Source organism: Lissotriton vulgaris, unplaced genomic scaffold (genome assembly GCF_964263255.1).
Source record: "Lissotriton vulgaris unplaced genomic scaffold, aLisVul1.2 SCAFFOLD_2249, whole genome shotgun sequence".
NCBI classification, from domain to species: Eukaryota; Metazoa; Chordata; class Amphibia; order Caudata; family Salamandridae; genus Lissotriton; species Lissotriton vulgaris.
In genome coordinates, this window is record NW_028255621.1 from 153431 (window position 1) to 171108 (window position 17678).

Sequence of the window (17678 nt, forward strand, 5' to 3'; positions counted from 1 at the left end):
ATTCTCTGAAGACATCTAAGCATCTTTAATGGACCTCCCATTCGATGGCTGTCGTCTTTTAAACAAGAAAGAGGACTAAGCCCTAGACATATTTAAAGAAAGCAGAGCCCCGGCACATTTCTTACCTCCGCTAAGCAATTTCATAAAAAATCTTGTCACCTCAGTGGATACAGTAGGGTTTTTCAACTCTGCAAATGCGAGACACCACTGCACCCTGAAGTTGAACGGGGACAAAACAGAGCTGATGCTCTTAGGCCCTTCTGATCTGGTCCTTCCTCCCTCTCTATGGCCTCCCTGTCTAGGTCCCCCTCCACTCCCCAAAAATAACATCAAAAGCCTTGGAGTGTGGCTGGACAGATCTTTATCCTTCAATGTGCAAGCCACAAAGCTTTCAGCCACCTGTTTTGGCATCATGAGGGTGCTAAATAAAATATTTCCTCTCCTTCCCATGGAAGCCAAACAGGTAGCCATTCAAGGTCTCATACAATCACGCCTTGATTTTAATAATGTACTCTACCTCGGCGCCCCAGAATATACTCTACGCAGGCTGCAGATTGTACAGAACTGCGCAGCGCGTCTTCTGCTCAAAATCCCCCGTAGACACTCAGTGAGGGCCGGACTGACTAGCCTTCATTGGCTACCAATTCGGCAGAGAGTTTTGTTCAAGGCACTATGTATAGCCCATCAAGCCTTCTGGAATATGGGCCCTAGTATCACCCGTGATCTGGTCACCCATTACATCCCAAACCGAAGTCTTCGTTCCAGCCAGACCTTCTTGGCAGTGGTGCCAAGAATAAAAAGATCTAGATCTGGCGGAAGGACGTTCGCATATAACGCGTCCAAGACTTGGAACACTCTCCCACTCCATCTCAGAGCCAACCCTAACCTCACAGTATTTCGCAAGCAATTAAAGACTTTTCTGTTCACATCCTCTTACTAACTGCCTGTCCCCCTCCTTTGCCTATCAGTAGGTTTGTGGCTTTCTCAGCGCTTGGACGCCTCCGGGCAACAATTCGCGCTATATAAATCTGCAAGTTTACAAGTTTACAAGTTTACCACTGCAAATCCAACAGGCATCCTAGTTCTTTCATGGACATGGCGCACAAAGACAACATCCACGACATCAGGGACAACATGCCACTGAGTCACCTGCTGCTACAGCGGGCGCAGCCGCAAAACATCTTTATTGTGTCCTTTCTGACCCAGTCACCCTGTTGGATTCAGAATCTAACATTTTGTCCAGCAACTAAGATTGTGCCAGCGACAGACTCCTCTCCTTACTCCACCCAGATTTAACAGTGGTGGCGAATGCATCACTTCTGGGTTGGGAAGGCCATACAGGAGAGGTGCAGATTAGAAGACCCTAGTCACAGGCAGAAGCCTGACTCCACATCAATCTGTTGGGAGTTGCAAACATTTAGCTTTGTGCTCATGGCATTCCTGCCCATCATCAGAGGGGGGCTGGTGCAGCTTCTCCTGGACAACATAGTCAATTACGAGGATCTCATCAGGACGTATCAGACTTAAACTTGTTTGACAGCAAGCAGAAGATTCAATGGCTTCAGGTGTTTGGTCAAGCGAACGGGGCGCTGGAACTGCTTCGTTGAATTTGACTTCCTCCTGGGAATGCTGGCCTGTGATACAGAAGATCCTTTACTGAGGAGTAATGAATACAGTGTGAGCAGTATACGGGAGAGGTGGCAAGCTAATGTACTGATGAGACCATGATAAATAACTGATTAACTGGAATAGTTGAAACATCAACTATACAGGGACTGTTTCACATGAACTATGTCTTCTAAGAATCAGCTTTGCTTAACTTGTATTGTACAAAAATAATGTTCAGCCCTGTTTCTGTGTATATGTGGATCAGATTGTTCTATCATATCCCTTTCACCTTGAGGACCACACCGTCATCACTCACATATGTCTATATACACACTTGCTGCTGAGAATACGATTTGAGTTATTAGAAAGGAAAAGGCCTAGTCTGAATTCTACTCTTGATACAAATGGTGAATTGACAGCTGCCCAGGCCTGCATATGTGATACAGGCCAGTGAGATAATGAAATAGAATATCCTCGTCACATAAACAAAGAAAAGAAACTCGTTGTACAGATAATCCAGATTGCAACGTCAATTAGCATTAATACATTTCGTGTTTTTAAAGTAAGTGACCTTATCCATGATAGAAATATATTATATACTAGTATTTAGGTCCCGCTTTGATAACCCCTTGCTAATTGCCACCATCTAGAGTGTTCCCTATTTTTTCAGTATTAACACCAAGTATTTGATTAATTAAAGAGGTACAAATAACAGAATCCTCGCATTAGCCATCCAATGTAAAAACCCTCCTTTTTACCACCAATATTTGGGAATGGTCTACTCAATATTTAGGAATGGTCTACCCTATATTATAAGGCATCTCCCCCTTCTCTTTCTCGACCATTACCTCAGATAACAATATATGAGTCTAATTGATCCACTCCAGTTGCTGTCTTCTCAATGATCATTAAGGCAAGGAAATGAAATCCGCAAAAGTAATATTGTAATAGTAATAGGTTTGGTCACAACAGAATGGAAAGTCTGAGACTATTTAGAATAACATTGGATTGTTTTAAAGTGTCTCTGTGTTACATAATAAAAAGTGATGCATTATTGTACATAATATTTTTGTTTATGAAATTTTCCTCTTTTAGATACTATCGTGGCTGCTCCAGAAGAAGGCGCTGGCTCGCCGAAACGCGCGTAGAGATTAATCTAGCCACATTTCTCTCTCTTAAAAATTGTGTTTGTTTCATGTAACCTTTATTTGGTGGATCATTTGCTCCCTCCTTTTTTAACAGTGTTATATTTTTTGATCTATTAAGTCATGTATGTTAATTATAATCTGTGAATGTGTACTATTATTTTAATGTGTTTTAAAAATTTGTGAATAAAATTGAACTTCCCCTTTTACAAAAAACCAATGTTTTAGCTCAGTTCATTTCGACCACTTATTACGTTCTGTTGCCTAGATTGATACATATCAAATTACAAATGGTGAATTAACAGCTGCCCAGGCCTGCATATGTGATACAGGCCAGTGAGATAATGAAACCCTCGGACCCCAGTGTTTATTCTCATGGGTAGTGATTATATGCAGCTCCAATCATCACTTCTGGAGCAGAAGGACGTCGACACTGAGCTGTACAAAGTCATCTACGAAGGTGCTGCAATACTGCTTTCAACTTTCAGGATTCAGTCGGGCTCCTGGTGAGAAATCTGCAGGTAAAGAAGTATCCACCAGGAAGAGCATTATCAAACGTAACTTGTTTGTTACTTTTTACTGCTGCTGTATCTTATGATGAAAATTCTATATTCAATAATGTTAACAAGTGTACAAAACACTGCACCTAAAATATATATTTTAGTCATATGTTAACAAACAAGGGTGAGTAGAAACCATTGGGGTTGAAAACATATAATACATTCATATTGTGAATTTTGTGGCAATTTGTTGATTTTTTTCAAGCACTAACATTTCTGAATCGAGTAGAGACCTTCAGAGCATTGTTACTTTCCGATACTTAAATTACGGATTTTGTGACACGTAGTTGATTTTTTCAAACCCTGATATTTCTCCGGAGGTTGCATGTGGGCAGCCTAAGTTATCCTGCAAGACTTGTTTGATTATTCCTATTGCAACTACAATTTTCGCTCTTTATGTAAAGTGAGGTCACTTTAGAAGCTGTTCAGCAACTCAGGATCCGGCTTCCTATTCACCTGGTGTGGATGCATTTATAGTGAGACTGACTTTCTGACTGAAACTTTTCTGGCATTCAGAGTATGTATAAGGCTTTAGTCCAGAGTAAATTCTCTCACGTGGAAAGAGACTGTATTCGAAACTGGAAAGGGGCGACCACTCGGTCCCCCCGAACGTATGCTTGGGTGCCCCGATCCCCCCCGGGAAGCCATTTTGGGCGGGGGGCGTGGCTCGGCTGGTATGCCTGAAGCGGCGTAGCCGGGGCGAGCCTTTTCCCGCCCAAGAGGGGTTGTCCTAGACACCTACACCGAAGACCACGCCCAGTAGGCGTACCGGAGGAGGGTACACGCCCTCCCGCAGAAGAATAAATAGAGCGGGAATCCGAAGAAGCGTTCTCTTGTTCCTGTGCTCTGAAGGCTGCACCCACTCGTTGCTCGTGAGCCCTCGACGGAACAAGCAGCAATTTTGAGAACTTGTAATCTTGTTGTTTCTCTTTCAGTTACTTGGAGTTCGAAGAGTCCGGAACCTCGTCGATCGGCTAGGAGCAGAATACTCGACATCATGGCCAGCAAGAAAGCGGGAAAGAGTTCCGAGACGGACAAGATGTTACGCCTATTGTCGAACCGGATGGCTTGCATGAACCGAAAACTCGGACAAGTCCAATCGATCGGTAGAGGTTTGACGGAGGTCAAAAAACAGCTGGCTGCACTGAGCAACCCGGGTCACCCTAAGAAGGTAATAGGCCCGGCCTTGCCGGGAGTCGTCCCTGAGGGTAGAGGGAAACGGGTCAAGAAGACGGCGGTTTTGGGGGAGGTCCCAGAGGTACCCCCAGTCGCCCCCTCATGCCGGTAGACAACCCGGTACCAAATCCTGATATGGGGCAGCCGATCCCGGTGGTAATTACTCCCGATAATGATGAGGATATGCCTCCCGAATTGGCCATCCAGTTGGCAGCATGGCTCAAGAAGAAAGCAGGGGGATCAGTGGCCCCTGGAGATCCGGCCGAGGAGGCCAGACTACTAATCGAGCAATTGCGGCAGTCGAGAGATGTCGCAAAGGCGAATGTTCCTCTTGTTTCCCCACAGGTAGCACCGGTAGGACCTGCAGTTGGTCACGAGAAAACGGCGGGAACAACGGCCGAACCGGGTAAGCTCGCATTGCCAATGGCGGGGGAGGGTTCATTACCCTCGAGGCGGGAGAAGGTGGCACAGCACATCCCTTTGGCCACGAAAGAGTTAATATGGGGGACAAATATGTTAACATGTTTTCCTTATTAACTGACCATCGCGAGATGGAATATGCTAAAATCCAGAAGGATTTGTGGCACCCGAGCGTCTGGCGCGCCAAGATGACGGAATTCAGGGTGGATGAGACAGTAACGAACTGGGTTAAGGCCTTTTCTATATTTACTGCAATTATGGGGGAACGTAAACCCGAGGTGATGACTGAGTTGACTTGCTATCAAAATCGTATTATGGATTTTTATTCTATGTATGAGGGGGAGGAATGGAAAGGTTATGACATGAAATTCCGGAAAGCGAAAGAATATGATGCTACTTTGACTTGGGATTGCCTGGACTCTGTGTCATGGCACAAGCAGCTCCTGCCAGGGGCGGCAGGTACGTCTTTGCCAGGCGGGAGTGGGTCGGGGGTCGTCCGCCAAAAGCCCGCGGTGCCCTTTCGAGCGGGCGCCGGTGGGGATTACCAGCCTAAAACCGGCGGGAATGGCGGCAAGCGGGGGGTCTGTTGGGGCTTCAATCGAGGCAACTGTAACAGACCGCAGGGAACATGTAGGTTCAGGCATGTGTGTGCGGGCTGTGGGAACTTCTCATACCCGGAGAGTTCATGTAAATCTAAAAATAGCGGGACGGGAGAAAAAGGAGGCTCTAAGCAGGAGTGAGGTAGAACGTTGTGACCGATTGCCTCTCATGGCTATGACTCCTTGGTTGAACAGATACCCTGATCATGTATCCGCTGGGGTGTTGAGGAACGGATTCTTACATGGCTTCCACATCCCGGCGGGGGATTTTCGGGGGGACTCCTTCTGTAAAAACCAGTTATCGGTACAGCACAACCCAAGCGTGGCAGAGAAGAAAATAGCAAAATAAGTCAGCTTAGGGTGAGTGGCAGGGCCTTTCCATCGCCCGCCGGTGGCGGAATTCATCTGTTCCCCGTTAGGGGTTGTCCCGAAGAAAGACCCGGGGGAGTTTAGACTTATCCATAACCTGTCTGCTCCAAGGGGTTCCTCGGTGAACGAGGCCATTGACCCAGAAGTCTGTTCAGTACGGTACGCATCGTTCGATGATGCCGTGGCCATGTTAAATCGCCTGGGCCCCGGGGCGCTGATGGCGAAATCAGATATTGAATCGGCGTTCCGGTTGCTCCCGGTACACCCACAAGATCAGCGCTTGCTAGGTTTTGCATTTCAAGGGAGTTATTACATGGATAAATGCATGCCTATGGGTTGCTCCATTTCTTGTGCCTAATTTGAAATGTTCAGTTGTTTTTTAGAGTGGGCATTCACCGAGGCCACAGGGCATAGGCAGGTTATGCACTATCTTGATGACTTCCTGTTCTTGGGAGCAGCCGGCGATACGAGATGTGCGCAGGCGCTGCACGACTTCTGCAACCTCATGAGGGAGTTTGGAGTCCCATTGGCACCAGGTAAGACGGTTGGACCATCTACTTCACTGGAGTTTCTGGGAATTGAGCTTGATTCTGTGGAGGGATGTTTCCGTTTACCGATGGAAAAGGTGGCCAAGTTTAGGGCTTCCTTGACGCAATGCCTGGGTAAGGAGAAAGTGACCCTGCACCAGTTACAGCAAACAGTGGGTCAGCTTAACTTTGCTTTGAGGGTAATACCAATGGCCCGCCCCTTCTCACGCTCTATTGCACAAGCTATGGTCGGTCTCAAAGAGGGGCACCACATATGCGCATTTGGTTGGCATTTCTGGCGGACTTCAACGGTCGAGTCGTGTGGAACAAGCCGCCAGCGTCTTCAGATGAACTAGGTCTGTGGACTGACTCAGCGGGGAGCGTGGGATTTGGCGCCATCTTAGGTAATCGATGGTCGGCGCAAACATGGCCGGCCTGGTGGCACTCCAGCGGTCTCACAGGTAACATTGGGTTCTTGGAGTTATTCCCCATTTGGGTTGCTCTGATGGCATGGCCTGACGACTTCAGGGACCGCTCAGTGTATGTATGTATGTATGTATAGGCATTTATATAGCGCACTACTTACCCGGAGGGTCCCAAGGCGATTCGACCGCTGCGAAACCCTTCCTGGCTTCCCTGAGAGATGGTCCCTTAATGGGTATCTCCAGGGTGAGACCAGGCATCCCCGGCGGTCTGGTGGGGCCGTTAGTGAAGATGAGGCAAGCTAATGCCCAGAGTTGCCGAGTGTGATCGCTGATCAGAGTGGGCACCGAGGCGAGAGAATTATCGAGTCCGCTGACCCTGCTCCAGAAACCTGCCGCGCCGGGAATCGAACCCTGGTCCCGGGCCGTCCTCTGCTCTCGGGTCTGCCGCCTCTAACCAGTGAGCCACACTACTCCACGGTGGTGTTTTGGTCTGATAATATGACTGTGGTCGAATGCATTAACCAACAGGCAGCACGCTGCAAATGGATCTTGAGATTGTTGAAAGAAGTTGTGCTGCTTTGCATGAGACTGAATGTACAGTTCAGGGCGAAACATGTGCCAGGCGTACTGAATCATGCAGCTGATGCACTCTCTCGTTCACATATGCAGGCGTTCAGGGGTTATCTACCTACAGCGGACCTAGTGGCGGCACCATTCCCCGAAGCACTATGGTTAATCGGTGCCCCGGACTACAAGACCTCGTGGCAGCAAGCTTAGCCCCCAGGACAAGGTAGGCATACGAAGGAGCGTTTCGTTCCTATTGCACATTTTTGGGTCCAACAGGGAGTCAGAGCTGGGGTCAGGAGGAATCCTTCCTGGGGTTCCTGGTAGCGCTGCACAGAGAAGGCCGATCAGCGGCAACGGCTAGTAGGCATAGGGCGGCCATTTCATTCATGGCGCAGGTGCATGGCATAAGAGACCCAACGGGTTCCTTTTTGGTTAAGAAGGCCCTTCGCGGCTGGCAGCGCCTCGAGGGTCGCAAGCAAGATGTGAGACGCCCGATTGGCTTACACAGGTTGGCTCTACTTGTAGCGAAACTAGACGAGACGTGCTCCTCCCATTTAGAAGCAGTTCTGTTCCGGGCAGCTCTCGCATTAGCATTCCATGGGGCTATGTTGGAGAGCGAACTGGTCGCAAGGAATAAGAAAGACGTTGAGGGAGGCTTGAGCAGGGATCACGTCCAAATTAGGGGTGATTCGATGGTGGTCTCAATAGCCAGGTCCAAGACCGACCAGGGGGCTATGGGGAATAGTGTTGTCGTGCAGCGCACGCGAGGGTCCCCCACGTGCCCGATAAAGTGTATAGAGGAATACTTGGCACTAAGGGCAGCTACATGGGGGGGGGGAGTTTGCTGAGGCACAAGGATGGCACCCCACTGATGAGGTTTCAGTTCCAGAGGGTGCTAGCACTGACAATCGCTGCTGCGGGCATGGACCCGTGCGATTTTGGGAACCACTCCTTTAGGATAGGGGCTGCTACTGAGGCTACAGCCAGGGGTCAGAGTGCGGAGGAAGTGAAACAGTTGGGACGATGGTCCTCGAATTGCTTCAAAAGGTATGTGCGATTGCACATGTTATAAAGATCAATTGACATGCACTCACGCTTCTTGTCTTTTGTTTGAAAACAGTTTCGCGAGCCTGTCACACAGGGCGGAATTTGCAGTCGACCCCGCACCAGGACACCAGCGGTCAAGGATCACCGTCTGGAGAGAGAGTGGTATGGGTCGTGGGCCACTCATATGTGAGGCGCGCCGGGGACGTATTCAAAGCAGGTGACACGACTCACGCAGCTGGGGAATACGGGGACAGACTGACCTTTCATGGGAAGGGCGGGCTCTGTTTTGACCAATTCGAATCATTTTTTGAGGGTCTCCTAGGGCGGAAAAGGTCACCGCCATCTGTAGTCATAGTACACCTGGGGGGCAATGACTTGGTGACACTGGGTAGACGAGTGTTGTTCGAACAAATTTTGTCTGCTGTTAGCTGGTTGGCTAAAAGAATCCCGGGGTGCACGATTGCCTGGTCCCACATGATTCCCAGGAAGGTATGGCGGGGGGGCATTTCAGTGTCAGCACTGAACCATTCGGTGAAAAGGGTTAATAATAAAATTGGTAAATTGTTTCGCTCTTCGCAGTTGCATAGCATTCCTCACGGGTGTATTCGGGGTGATCTCATGTATCTGAATGATGGGGTTCACCTGTCCAGGGAGGGGAATGATTTACTCATAGAAGACTTCATAGCATGGCTAAGGGGTTTGAGGAAGCATGACCTTTAGGAGGAGTTGGGGGGGCCGGATAGTCGGTCAACTATCCGGCCTGAGGCGGTAAGGTCATGATCGGTGAGCAGTAATTTCAAGGTCCCTAGAGGGGGGCGCCACCCACAATGGATGGGAGCGCCCGAAGGGAGGCGGCCATTGGCCCCTCCCACGGGGAGGCGGCACCCACTAAGGATGGGTCGCCTAGGGGGAGACGGCCATAGGCCCCTCCCAGGGGGGGAGGCGGCTAGATGCCCCTCCTACTAATTTCCCGGGGGCCGGATATCCGCGACGGCGGATAGAGAGTGTGGGGATGGGGGGGAGTCCACGCTGTCCTTCCTACAGATACCTCACACGGGAACTCGGATGACCTTTAAGGTGGCGTCGAGTGGAAAGGGGGCCCCCACCACGACAAGGGAAGTTACAGTAGGCAACAAGGGTAGAGTCCTCTGCGCATGCGCCACTCACACTGTGAGGGCGAGAGTTTTGGTAGTAGGGATCTGACACCGGTTAAGACCTTGCCGTTGGCCCTTAATGCTAGGATGTACAATTTTAATTTAGAATGTTTGCATTTGCAGGATGTTAGACTTGGCTAGGAAACCTTTGTATTAGAGATCTGTTAAGGTTAGCCAAAGAACATGTCTTCATCGAAATGTAATAAATGTAAAATTGTACATAATTATGAAACTTTTATTTTAATGTTTTCAATTTTGTTTCATATTTTAATAAATACGGCCGGGAGGGTGACTCTCTCCCGCCTTCCAAAAGTTCAAACTTGTGTCCGACTTCTCCCATCCTTGGGGATTGTGTTGAGAGGGGGTGGCGGGCATCCCGGCCATATGGAAAGGGGCGACCACTCGGTCCCCCCGAACGTATGGTTGGGTGCCCCGATCCCCCTGGGAAGCCATTTTTGGGTGGGGGGCGTGGCTCGGCTGGTATGCCCGAAGCGGCGTAGCCGGGGCGCGCCTTTTCCCGCCCAAGAGGGGTTGTCCTAGACACCTACACCGAAGACCACGCCCAGTAGGCGTACCGGAGGAGGGTACACGCCCTCCCGCAGAAGAATAAATAGAGCGGGAATCCGAAGAAGCGTCCTCTTGTTCCTGTGCTCTGAAGGCTGCACCCACTCGTTGCTCGTGAGCCCTCGACGGAACAAGCAGCAATTTTGACCCATCCACCAGCCCCTTATGGCAATGTTGGTTTTAAATAAAGTTTTGCTGAGTAGACCTTTTTTCCTTTGTAGAAAAGTAAAGGAATATTTATGATAAGGATATGACTTCTGCCTGTAGGATAATGTTTTTTCTTGGTAGGAGTGAGCAGTCGATGACGCATCGAGGAAATGTCAGAATTTTTTCCTTTAGTAGGTAAACAACTGTCGTATTTATTTTGGTCGGGCGGTAAGGTCATGATCGGTGAGCAGTAATTTCAAGGTCCCTAGAGGGGGGCGCCACCCACAATGGATGGGAGCGCCCGAGGGGAGGCGGCCATTGGCCCCTCCTACGGGGAGGCGGCACCCACTAAGGATGAGTCGCCTAGGGGGAGACGGCCATAGGCCCCTCCCAGGGGGGGAGGAGGCTAGATGCCCCTCCTACTAATTTCCCGGGGGCCGGATATCCGCGACGGCGGATAGAGAGTGTGGGGATGGGGGGAGTCCACGCTGTCCTTCCTACAGATACCTCACACGGGAACTCGGACGACCTTTAAGATGGCGGCGAGTGGATAGGGGGCCCCCACCACGACAAGGGAAGTTACAGTTGGCAACGAGGGTAGAGTCCTCTGCGCATGCGCCACTCACACTGTGAGGGCGAGAGTTTTGGTAGTAGGGATCTGACACCGGTTAAGACCTTGCCGTTGGCCCTTAATGCTAGGATGTACAATTTTAATTTAGAATGTTTGCATTTGCAGGATGTTAGACTCGGCTAGGAAACCTTTGTATTAGAGATCTGTTAAGGTTAGCCAAAGAACATGTCTTCATCGAAATGTAATAAATGTAAAATTGTACATAATTATGAAACTTTTATTTTAATGTTTTAAATTTTGTTTCATATTTTAATAAATACGGCTGGGAGGGTGACTCCCTCCCGCCTTCCAAAAGTTCAAACTTGTGTCCGACTTCTCTCCCATCCTTGGGGATTGTGTTGAGAGGGGGTGGCGGGCATCCCGGCCATATAAACCTTATCTGACATTCAGAACATCCATCAGGCTTTTTCCCTGTGTGAGTTTGTTCATGTCAAGTGAGAAGTAATTTGTAACCACAAGTTTACTTGTATTTCGAGGACTCATAAGGATTATCCCCAGTGTGGATTCTCTCATGTTACATAAGAATGGCTTTCAGATAGAAGCTTTTCTGCCATTCGGAGCAATGAAAATGTTTTTCCCCACTGTGGAGTCTCTGATGAAGAATGAGATACCTTTTCTGAATGAATCTTTTCCGGCAGTCCCCAGAATGGAGTCTCCCATGTTTAGAGAGGTATTTCTGTCATTCACTTTTCTCTGTCTGTTTGCTCATGTAGAGTGAGATTGTGTTTAAAATTGAAGCTTTTATGGCCTTCAGAGCATTGATGATCATTTTGGAGCATGTGTGTTTGATATGGTGCTTGTAACAATCTCAACTCTCAATCTTGTATGCCTTTCAGAGCAGTGATAAGGGTTTTCCCCAGTGTGGATTCTCACATGTTCAGTAAGAGATTTATGGCTAAAATATGTTTGGCATTAAAACCGCTGATAAGGTTTATCCCTAGTGTGGGTTCTTGTATGTTTAGTGAGACCACTTTGGTCATTGAAATATTTCTGGCATTCAGACCACTCATATGGTTTTTCCCCAGGGTCAGATCTTGTATGCTGAGTGAGACTGCTTTTGTCACTGAAACATGTATGGCAGTCAGAGCACTGATAAGGTTTTTTCCCCTGTGTGGGGTCCTGTAGGCTGAGTGAAACTTCTTTGGGCACGGACACATTTCTGGCATTCGGAGCACTTATGGCTTTTTAGCTAGTGTGGGTTCTTGTATGTTGAGTGAAACTTTTTTTTCCACTGAAGCATTTTTGGCATTCAGAGCATTGATAAGGTTTTTTCTGAGCGTGGGTTCTTGTGTGCTGGCCGAGACTGCTTTGGGTACTGAAATATTTTTGGCATTCAGAGCACTGATAAGGTTTTTCCCCAGTGTGGATTCTTGTATGCTGAATAAGAGTGCCTTTTTCACTGAAACATTTCTGGCATTCAGAGCACTGGTAAGGTTTTTCCCCGGTGTGGATTCTTGTATGTTTAGTGAGTCTGCTTTTGCTACTGAAACATTTCTGGCATTCAGAGCACTGAAAAGGTTTTTCCCCAGTGTGGGTCCTTGTATGCTGAGTGAGACCACTTTGGTCACGGAAATATTTCTGGCATTCAGAGCACTGATAAGGTTTTTCCCCAGTGTGGGTTCTTGTATGGAGGGTGAGACTTCTTTTTTCACTAAAACATTTCTGGCATTCAGAGCACTGATAAGGTTTTTCCCCAGTGTGGGATACTGCATGTCGAGTAAGACTCTGTTTAGTACGAAACCTTTGCTGGCATTCAGAGCACTGATAAGGTTTTTCCCCAGTATGGATTCTCAGATGTGCAGTTAGAAGAAAATTACGTTTGAAATTCTTTTGGCATTCAGAGCACTGATAAGGTTTTTCCCTAGAGTGAATTATTGCATGTCGGAAAAGACTCTGTTTAATATAAAACCTTCGCTGGCATTCAGAGCACTGATAAGGTTTTTCCCCAGTGTGAATTCTCAAATGCTCAATGAGATAAGATTTACGGCTAAAACTTTTCGGGCATTCAGGGCACTGAGAGAGTTTTTCCCTAGTGTGCATTCTCACATGTTCAGTGCAGTGAGATTTTCTGCTAAATATTTTTTGGCACTTATATCTTTTTTCCCTAGTTTGGGTTACTGTGCGATGAGCGAAGCTGGTGTAAAGACTGATTTAGTTCTTGCAGTCCATGTTTTTATAATATTTATTTCTAGAGTTAATGCTCCAGGTTTGGTTTTCTCTTGCTTATATGCAATGGTAAGAGTGAACCAGATTCTAGAGTCTGGGCTTTTTTAAATAATGTTCAGCATTAATCTCTAAATGAAATTGTATGTAATCTTAACACTTGAATTGAGCAAAATATATATGGAAGCAGATCTATAGCACCAGCCAAAATGTTTTTCGCGGAGTATATTGGGCTTTAGGTTATGGCCTGTCCGGCAGCAACTTATTTTGTATCCGAAGTTTTTCTCACATTCATTTGTTAGGTTCTTAGCAAAGCAGTGATAAGGTATTAATCAGATATTTAATGATTAAACGTTAAGTACCTTTTTGCACTGACATAATGGTGGTAACTAAGGACGTCAGAACATGCACAGTAGTATTGTGATCATCAGTCGCAGAACATCAGTTCCTGTTAACCTTCCTGTGTTTGGTGCCAAGTTTCTAGTTGTTCAGATGATGGGGATCTATTTACATTACATATAGCACCACGGTGTTCACTTAATTCGTTTTATATTCAAAAGTTTTACACATCACTCCTGCACAACAGATAATGTTGAGGCAATTTACATAGAATTGCAGAACAGTACAGAATAAAAAGGAAACATATATGTGAGATGGTCTTGAACAAAATAAAGTGGTGAATTTTTAGGGTTTTGTTAAAGTGAGGAGAGTTGCTCGAGGTGTTATATTCAGAGGCAGAAAGTCTCAAAGTTGCACCAGTAGTTAAAACTGGTTGTTGAGCAAGGGTCATTTTGAATTTCTGTGCTTTTGGCTGTTGGACCTGTAAGCTTCAGAGTCTTCTTTCAGAGTCTTTTCTTTAATGGTATGCAGAAGAAACCTTTTGTTATAACTTTCTTTTAACCAGCGTGTGCTTCTTCTCGGGAATTGGATGAGTCTTTAGATGAACATTATTCTGTCATGCTGAGGCAATTTGTCTTTCTGGTAATATTTCAGATGAGGATGCTGAAGTGACTGATCTTTCCACATTATTTCTGATGCTGTGTGCTCAGATATGGTTCTGTTCTGGGTTAATGAAACACAAAGTTGGAAAATTCACTTACAGGAACAGTACTTTTATCAGCGTAAGCAATCCTTCTTATGGTATCGGCCTTCAGTTGCCTGGTGCTAAATCTTGCTTTCTTCGTTCATAATTTCAATCACCTGTAGTATTAAAATAAAATAGTTAATACGTGTAGTTTTGCAAAAATATAATTCACAAGCCAAATCAATATAGAATTTTGAAAAATTTGAGCTAGTTTTCCGACACAGCAAAGAGTAGAATGGTAACCTGAGAGGATTTTTAGAATTTTCACAATTTTAATTAGTTCATAAAGGGTACATGTACCCTGTCAATTTTTAAAGTCATATGCGCTGGCACAAAACAGATATATATATTACTATTAATTCATTTGTAATGTAGATTTCTGGGACGGGAATGTCCCCTCCATGGATAACAGTCGTTTTCCCCTGCCCTGAGTTACCCACTACTTGTCTCTGATATCCGGGATTTCGAATGATAGCCCCAGCTTCACACTGATCTACTGTGTGTTCCGAGGCCTATGCCTAGACCTATCCCTCAACTATGGCCCTGATTACGAACCAAGCGCAATGAAAATTAAGGCGTACTTTCATGTGTTCATTTCATTCCACCTGATTATCAGTTGTGAGGTTTTTCTGCACCTGGATTTACCGGGTGCAGAAAAACAGGATATCATTTTTTTGCAGACTGAAAAATTAGACGGAAAAGCTGCAAAGACTTTGGCTGTAGCAGAAGCAGCCAAGACGTATGCTGTTCTTTTTACTAACTGGGGGAACATACAATGCTTTGCCCTGTTAGAACTGCCCACGTGTCGAAAACCCTGCCTGAGGCTACGCCTGTGGTCCAGCCGGCCACAATTTGGGCTAAATTGCTGATGGGGGGAAGGTCCAGATGGGCTGCACTTACCAACAGGCCAGGTGTGACCGCTATACCTTCGGGACTGCTGATCTTCAGGCAACTGCAACGAAAAGGAGGAGTGGGTGCCCTACTGAATGCAGACATGCACCCAGGTCGAAAGAGCTTGACAAAAGCCTGCTGGTGGGCCACTGCTCTCTCAAGTGTGCAGGTATGCCCTTCGAGTGCTGGGCAGATGGAAAGTTACCCTGAAAGGACTGACTCAACCTGTGAAGGGGATAAACACTAAGGGCTGAGAGCACATGCACATTGGGTGAATAAACTGCACCTGTACTGTATTCATGTTACTCCTAAAAGCCACTACAGAAGAGGGGATCAGAACAGGGAGAAGGAACCTGATAATAGGAGGAGAGGGACAGACATGAGTAAGAACAGCACCTGCCAACTTAACAGGCCATAGACATTGACTTGTTCTGAATGATCTAGTATTGGGTGCAAATGAGTGAGTAAAGTAAATGTTCTTAGCAAGATAAGCAGTGTGCTGGTCATTCATTCTACTGAGGCTGTTGGTTTGTTGTTGAGCTCTGAGTTCGAGCAGCCAACATTAGGAAGCTGAGAATTCTGTGACTGCTCGCCCTCACTAACTTGAGAGTCAAGTACAAAAAGGGTTTACTTGGACCGCAGGGGCGTAACACAGGCCCACGCAGCCCCCGCAGTGCGGAGGGGACGCTAGCTCCAAGGGGCCCCCTTGGCACTGCACTGTGGCCGGAGAGCTCCTGCTTGAGCCCGGAGGAGGCCCCTCTAAGTACCGTGCAGGGAGGCCCCATCACTTTTCGTTACGCCAGTGCTGGACCGGTTTGTACAGCCATTCTAGGACAGGCCTTGGGACATCAATGGAAAATGATCTCAACCCAACAGCTCCTGCCTACATCGTGGTCCCTGAACTGGATTGAACATGAACCCTAGCAAGGCACTTTTATTACAGTCTTTGCCAGGCTAAGGCGTTTGGTCCTTGTATGTTTCTAGACAACTGGATGTTTTGTTTAACCTCAATTTTTTGTCCTGTATGACATGATTTAACATAACCAGTAACTTGTTCAGCTGACTTTGGAGAAATAAACAAATGAAGCATACATAGCAATTTTGTTTTTAAATAGTCAGCGTTAAGGTAAGGGACACAGCAGCGTCTTGTCATATTCAATGAATCACATACAGGCAGCATTCTAATGACCTTTTTCTCTTTTCTCCACACCTCTACTTATCAATTATCAAGACTCTGGGTCTGATCTTAAGTCCAATAGGCCACCTGTCTTGTTTAAAGATTTCCGCGGGCTCTATGGTGCTCTGTACCTTCAGCGGAGCCACAGCCCTTGTGCCTCCTCTGAAGGCATGAGAAGATTGGTTAGTGGGTGCCATGTTTAAGGCCGCAATTAACCAACTTTTGTGTTTTTCAAAAACAAGCTCCCAAAGCAGGAGATTGTTTTTATAAACAAATAACTAATCACCCTCACACCCTTGGAGTTTTCTCCTGGATTCATTTTCTTTCAGGGAGTGGGGTTCATTTTTTTCTGTTCAGTACTAACGGGTTTCCCTGGGGGCCCCAAATGAGAGAAAAATACATCAGAATGCTTGATCTAAAGAGGATCAGCAGTCCGATGTATTTACACTGACAGCACCCAAGTCAGGCTGGACACAAAACAATCCAGCTGACTTGCATTAGGTCAGGCCAGGGTACTCCACCACGCTGGTGAAGGAGTACCCAGTTCATCAAACTCTAAATCAAGACCTATCTTGTCTGTGTTACGCATGTATCTCTAGGTCTGCTTCATTATGTCCATCATTCTTTGTATAATCTACCTGTTACTGAGGCTTGTGTGTTTATTACAGGTTTAGTCTCTGGGTGTTTGTGTAGGTGTAGGTGTATTTAAACCCTGCGTTTTAATCTACACTTGTAGTTCATTCAGTGTGTTCACGCCCTTGTAATTATAAAAAGTGTGTTATGAACGACCAGATGTCTCCTTGTCATGACTTCTGAGTAATGTTGCATAGTTAACAGCAGCATCATTGCAAAGTATTAAGAGCCTGATTTAGAGTTCGGTGGTTGGGTTATTCCGTAACAAACGTGACGGATATCCTGGCCGCCGTATTACACGTGCCATTGAATATATTATCCTGCAGCCATTTTACTATCATTCGTCTATCTATTTCTCTTATTTAGTTATCTTTTTTTATACTTTTTGCTCTTATTGCTTTTTCTGTCTCTCTCTATTCCCATCTTCTTGCCTTTCTTTTATTCCTTAACTTGAGTGCTCAGCCTCTTAAAGCATTTCATTCATTCATTTGTGTTTCATCTTTTTTGTAATCGGGATGACTGCAGAGATATCTTTACTTTTAGAATGCTAACAATTAGATGTCAGAAATAGAGGCGAGGATTCTGTTCATCTTTCTCCACTTTAATTCATACAGCAGCACAAACAACTACTTTCCCCAGAAAACCATTAGGGAATGAGAAAACATTGTAACCAATCATTAAATGCTCCATATAATATAGTCCATCATCTCTGATTATCAGTTAAGTGTGTTTCATTGTCTCCTCACTTAAATTCATTGTTAAACGGTTAACTGGTGATTTTGCTGGTGTCT

At 46.4% G+C, this 17678-nt stretch overlaps 1 pseudogene; it reads right to left on the minus strand.

Annotated features, from left to right (window-relative positions):
* Positions 1-11348: 11348 nt before the first annotated feature.
* Positions 11349-14190, minus strand: LOC147659053 (uncharacterized; annotated as a pseudogene).
* Between the last annotated feature and the right edge of the window lie 3488 nt (positions 14191-17678).